Genomic DNA, 6,769 nt, shown 5'->3' with positions numbered 1-6,769 from the left:
CTATAGGTGAAAGTATGCATCGTGCTCATCTTTGTGAGTGTGAGCGTTGCATTTGATTCCAAAGAATTAAATTGTAAGCCTTTGTCTGTGAATATGCAATCATTCCTTGCGTGAGGGCATTTGAACACTTTGGTTGAGCTTGAACTTGCATTTGAAGCAAGTATTGTGAGCATGAGATTCTTTGATATTGGTGAGTCACAACTTGAATCTTTTAGTGCACATTTGATCTTTGCATAAGTAAACTGAGTCTTGTTGTGTGCATTCATGATTGAGTCTTGTGTAGCACTGTTCGTGATACCCTTTTTGAACGGCTGAACTTGAGTTTGTTTGAGGACAACCAAAAGTTTAACTTGGGGGTGTTGATGAGTGCACAAATTGGACTCAGTTAGGGCTATTTTTTGATAGAATTAGTGTCCTCAAATGCATATTTTATCTCAATATCTTATGAAAACACTTAAGTTTCAGGTATTTGGAGTTTGAGAAAAAACATGGACACTACTTAGCAAAAAAAAGAACAAAAGTAGCTGAAAGAACGAATAAATGAAGATCTGAGAATCGCCGAACCCATTCGGTGAGTCGCCAAAATGTCTTATCCTCGCCTTTTGTTCCAGTGTGCTGAGCCCTGAAAGAACGGATCAAATCGGCAGTGTAAAAGAGAAGTGGGTGTATCGCCGAGCAGTTCCGCGAAGCTGTACTATGTTGTTCAAAGATCCAAAACACGACGATGCTAAAGGCTAACGCAAGACGGCAATGAACAAGACCAAAGGGCGGATCACAGAGTGATCCTTCGCAGCACATTTACTGAAAACTATAAATATTAGTTGATGTTTTGTAGCTTAGTATCATAGTAGAAATTATTATTATCAAGTTTTATTATTAAGTTTTGATATCAGATTTAGAATATTCTCTCTAAGCTTGGAGAGGGTCTTGAAGAACTTGATGATTCAAAGGGTTTCAACTCCAAGATTTTGGACTTGGGTTTTGTGGATTCTTCACTTTTGCCTTGTTTTAAGACTTAATCTTGCATAACCATTGATGGAAACACAGATTGGTATACATTTTTACCTCTTTTGCATTTGTAGCTTAAAGCCCAATTCATGGGGTGTGATTTTGTGAATATGGGTTAGATTATCTGTTGGGTCTTTGCTTGTTGATGGTTTATTTGTTGTGTAAATGTGATTTCGTTTAGTAGTTGTGGTGGAACTTAATGAAATTGTAGTTGCAAATATGATTTCACCTTTTTGTTTCGGCTTGCTCGAGAGAGAGGTCGTAAAACTAAGACTACTAAATTGATGGCCGGTAGGAGTGGGTCGACATGAGGTTCAGCTCGAGAGAGTGCACCATAGTTCCTCTCCCACACACTCAGCTCGAGAGAATGAGTGGTCTAAGGCAGAGGTTATTCTTCATGTGGCAAGTAGGTGTCCGAGAAAAACCCATTTCAGAAACTGCTCCCTCAGGACTTAACCCCAACCGTTGGTTGGGTTACTATACTATTGTACAATTGTAGACACTTGCATAGGAAGTTGTGTCTTGATTATGCAAACATCATCAGTACATTCAAAGTACTGATGCATTCTCTGTGCTAAATCCTTTCACGAACTAGGTACATCTATTCAGCATCCGAATGATGCTTAGATCGACTTTCAGTATGTATTTAGCAGGTTCAGTCAAGAGTCCTCATACTTCGAGGACAACAGTAATGCATTTCATTTTTAGTTTTTTATTCAGTTTTTAGTCTTGCTAGAGTTAGATAGAGGCATGTCCCAACAACTCTAGTGAGTTAGAGGTTTTTCAGATATAGTACTAGAATCACCTTTACTTGTTCAGTTTATCTTTCAGTATTGTTAACCTCTTAGTATGTTTTTATACTTTATACTTGTTAGGTATTCCGCACTTTCAATTATCAATTGATTTACCAGCCCCATTAGTTCATCTTTTCATGTAGATATCTTTAAGTATGCTTATGATATGCTAGCTTCAGGCTTAAATTTCGGTCACTTGTGATCCTAGGTCCCATGTGACAGCAAAGGGGTAGGCTCAGGGCATGACATGTATGATGACTTGGAGGATTTTGAGGGTGCAATGGTTCTAACAACTACAGAGGCCTCTCCTTGGGATACATCTTCGGTCGGCTCTAGAGGAGCAAAGGATTGAGTTGAGTCGGGGGCACTGATGCCCAGATTAAGGGAGTCACGTCTATGAAAAGTTCACCTCAGGCTTAGCCTAACAAGGGGATCTTGACTATCTTTCATCTTTATTTCTAGACATTTTAGTTGTTTTACAATGAGGAAAATTGTTATTTTTATTTGGTGGGGTGAGGATTCTTTATACGTGCTTCTTTTGTGTTTGTTTGTGAATGTTTGAGTTTTGGTAGCTTGTTATGCTTACTTTGTGTGATTTTGGCTTTTTTACCTTTTCATGTGAATGGCGGTTTTGATCCAAACTTGTTTTTAATGTGAATGCTAGTTTTTTATCCAAATTTTAACTTTCACCTCTTGATATTTGTGAAGTGGTTGTTCTGTTGCGTATTTGACTATCGATTGTGATTAATACCGATTACTTCAATAGTGCTCTTGATTGAACAATATTTTTGTGCAATTCCAAAGAGTCAAATTTGAGTTGCATAAGTCATGTGAGAACTCTTAGAATCTCGTTGTGACTCACCAATTATTGCAATGAATCTTGTGATGACCGTTGCACGCGAGCTAAATTTGTAGAGTCTTGATTGATGATTGTGTTGAATGCCATGTGTGGTGAGATTGTTTTGAAATGTATGCTTTGTAATACCTAGAACTTTCCCTGTTAGTTCAATCGGTAATGTAAGCGAATGATAGAGATGATCTTAGGCACAATTTTTGGAGAGTGAATAAAATTGCTAGTATACCTCTTTGTGATCACCTTGTGAGAGTGTGGACCTAGTTTGTCACCATTTGAGCCTAACCTTTTCTTTGAATGAAATATGAAAAACTTTGACCTCTTTGTCCCATCACCTATACCTCTTTGTCCTATCACCTATAACCTTCATGAAGCATTGTTCAATTTGAATAGCCAACTTAGGCCAAAAGCCTAAGTTGGGGTGTGGTAAAAAAGAATGAAAGATAAGAAGTTTGTGAAAAAGTTTCCCTTGATGGATTGTGTTGAAAAAGATCGGACCCCTCAATATAAAAAAAGATAGAAGAAAAAGATTCAAAAAGAAAGAGAATGTTACAATAAATTTTGTGCAATGGACAAAAGAAATGGGGTATCCAAGAAATCATGCTCAAAAGAACAGAGGGTGGATTGCATAATTCTAAAAGAGTGAAAGAAAAGGAAAAAAAGAGAAATTCAAGCCATGTTTCATGAAGGTAGAAGTCACTAAGCCAAAATGATCATATCTTTACCCTCTGCCCCGTAACAAGCCTTCAAAGACCTTTGTAATCTTAATTTACCTTAATGTCATGTTGATTTGAAAATACGGGCAAGCTTATGGGTAGAATCATGCATGTGTTTGTCTTGAGAGTGTGAGAGTTGCTTTTGATTCCTTAATTCTGAAATTTTTATGAGCTTTCTGTAAACATTAAATCATTCATGGTGTGAGGGCATTCAAATACTTTTGTTCAACATGAATTTGCATTTGAAGCAGGAATTGTGGGCTTGAGTTCTATTTGGTAATGGCTAGTCACATCTTGAAACTTGTAGTGCACAATTGAACATTGCCTAGGTAGTTTGAACCTCTTGTGTGCATTCATGTTTAGTGTTTAGTAGCACTACTTGTAGACATCTCTGCTGAACTGATTGATTTTGCCTTTTACTTGAGGACAAGCAAAAGTTTAAGTTGGAGTGTTGATGAGTTAGGATTTCGACTCATTTAAGGCTTAATATCTAGAGTTTGAATGTGCTCAATGCTAATTTTATGTTTGAAACTGATGTTTAAATACTAATTTGAAGAAATGAAGGTAAGAGAGAAAGACAAGAAATTATCGGGCAAAAAGTAGCTAAAAAGCTAAAGAAAAGAAAGACTAATTATTGCCAAAGCCACTCGGCGACTCACCGAGTGGCTCTTCAGCTCTAGGCTAGCCATTGGACAAAGACAACTCGGTGATTTAAAGGGTGAATCAGTGAACGACCGACTAGATCGGTGAAGGGAGTTTGATTGCCTAAGGTCACATAGTAAAATTGTGGAAAAGCCAAGCAAAGAAGGCGGTGAGAAGGAAGACTTGGCGAGTCGCCGACTTGGCCGGCGAAACTCGACTTACTTCGTCGAGTGGCTCCAAAACTGAAAATTTGAAAGATTATAAATGCGATTTTAAAAACAGTTCTGAGGAGTTCAGAGTTTTTAGAGAGTTTCTACATTGGATTTTTTATCCCAAATATTGTTCTTTGAGTTGTTTCATAGAAATTTAGGGTGTATTGTCTTTAAAAACAATTCAAGCATTTTGGAGACTTGTGGATTGTAACCCAAACTGATGGAAAACACAGTTGGTAACTATTTCTTACTCTTTATTATGTGTGGCCAAAACCCCCCTTTTTGGGGTTTTGATTATATGATCGAATGCTTCAACTAGCTTATGGGTGTTTGTATTTACTAATTTTATTGTTGATTTGAAGTGGGTTCAATTAATAGTTGAGTTCTAATTGAGGTATTGTAGTTGCAAATGCAATTCTAGCCTAGTATTGTAAGCTTGCTTGAGAAAGAGGTTTTATAGTTAAAACTATTAATTGATAATTTTAGTGATTGGGTTATTGTGGATTTAACTTGAGAAATTGGGTCGAAATTTAATCCTACCAATCTAGCTTGAAAGAGTAGATTATTTGAGGTATGAGTTGTTTATATGTGTTACACTTGACGAGGTTCGAGAGAACTTGCTCGATTCACGATAGTTGATTGAGAAATGGCTATTGCACTTGAAGCCTAGCCTACCCACTAAGATGCAACAACCTTAAGTAATAGTTAATCACCCATATAGCGATATTGGTGTTCAATCGATCACATCCACCAGGATCCCTCTCTACTTGATTACTCCCATATGTTCGTATTTATTAATTATCACTAGAATCCCCCCAATTGACATTAATTACCAAACCACTGCCATTTACTTTAGTTGTTTCGAAAATAACTATATCTAGAGACTATTAGAATACTCCTTTCACTTCGTAATTGATTATTTTACTTTATCACTCCTCGTGGGATCGACCCCAACTCTTAGTTAGGTATATACTTGATTGCGACAACCTAGACTTAGAATTGGATGAATTGTAGTGGAGCATTATCAGGGGCTGAAGTAAATCAATCAGCTATATGGGTTACAACATTATCATATCCCAGCCTTCAAGGATAAAGACTCTGAGTCGGTTGCTTTGCTTGCTTCAAAGCTATGTCAAGGTAAAAATGTTCCATGGGCTATCACAAAGGCCGAGATTTTATGCTCAGACTTGACTACAGAGACACTCGCATGGATGTCAATAGTATGCAGCCATATTTCCCCTAGTGAGAACATTAGCAACATTTCGATTTTGCAGGCAGAAATAGTGGCTTGTGTACTTGATGATGACCCAATGAATATATGCCATTTGATTGTGAATGAGTTCTGGGAATTCAAAATGAATGGCAACCTATGTCTTTTTCTTCCATCTCTAATCACGGAGCTACGCAAATGGACTGAGGTATAGTTTTTCTGAGTGACACTTAGATGGATCCCAAAAATTCGATCTTAACGCTTAATATGGGTGGTGAGGGCACAGTGGAAAAAACAAGAAGAGGAAGGTCAACTCTTGTAAGTCTGTGCATGTGGAGGATGAAACTCCTACACCTCAAGTAATGGGTCTTTTTGAGTCATTGGCAAGTGAGTTTCAGATTTTGAAGGAGATAGTGATAAGGCTGCCTCAAGGGTCTGGTGAGTAATCTTATTGGTTAAGATCTTCTGTGCCCTAAAGTTAGTTTGATGCCTACATAATTGATCAAAGGAAGCAAAAAGTTAGGCTTTAAAATTTGGAAAAGGCCTATGTCGGTTTGCTAGGTCATAGGGAGAGTTAAGCATCTCACACAGTAAAATGGATAAGTCGGAGAAGAGTAGATAGAAGATCTCTAGAAAAGATGAGGCAGTCAAAAATTCTAGGCAAGATAGGCACTACAACATTTTAGGGCTACGACAACCCTAGAAAAGTGTTGTCTAAACTCGCAAAAAGTGCACCCTTTGATAAAAGGCTACACTTTTTGACTTTTGACAACACTTTTTTGGGGGTAGCGTAAAGAGGTGTAACCTTTGACTTTAGACAACACTTTTCAAGTGTTGTCTTATTAGCTACACTTAAAAGAGTAGCCTAAAAGGCAAAAAGGCCACACATTGCAGCTACGCTTAAAAGTGTTGTCTTATTAGCTAAGCTTAACAGCGTAGCCTAAAAGGTAAAAAGGCCACGCTTAAAAGTGTTGCCTTATCAGCTACACTTTCAAGCGTGGTCTTTTCTTCCATATTGCCCACGATTTTAAAGTGTTGCCTTTTCTATCTTATGTATGACAACACTTTGAAGTGTAGTCCTTGCCCATGTGGATACCACAATTTACAGTCCTATGGCTACACTTTTAAGTGTGGCAATATTATTTTGGCTATAAGAGATTTATATGCCACAATTTCTAATTAAAAAACACCAATATTGTTTTGCAAGAAATAAACTCAAGCATCAAATTAGCTAATTAGTAATTCAAATATATAGATTTGCAATAAACTTCAAAAGATAGTATGTCTTGTGTACATACACATACTTATAAAGCAATATTCAAAATATGTGTACA

Source organism: Solanum tuberosum, unplaced genomic scaffold (assembly GCF_000226075.1).
Source record: "Solanum tuberosum cultivar DM 1-3 516 R44 unplaced genomic scaffold, SolTub_3.0 scf00002, whole genome shotgun sequence".
Classification (NCBI taxonomy): domain Eukaryota; kingdom Viridiplantae; phylum Streptophyta; class Magnoliopsida; order Solanales; family Solanaceae; genus Solanum; species Solanum tuberosum.
The sequence above is the reverse complement of the archived record's forward strand: the minus strand, read 5'-3'. Positions refer to the sequence as shown.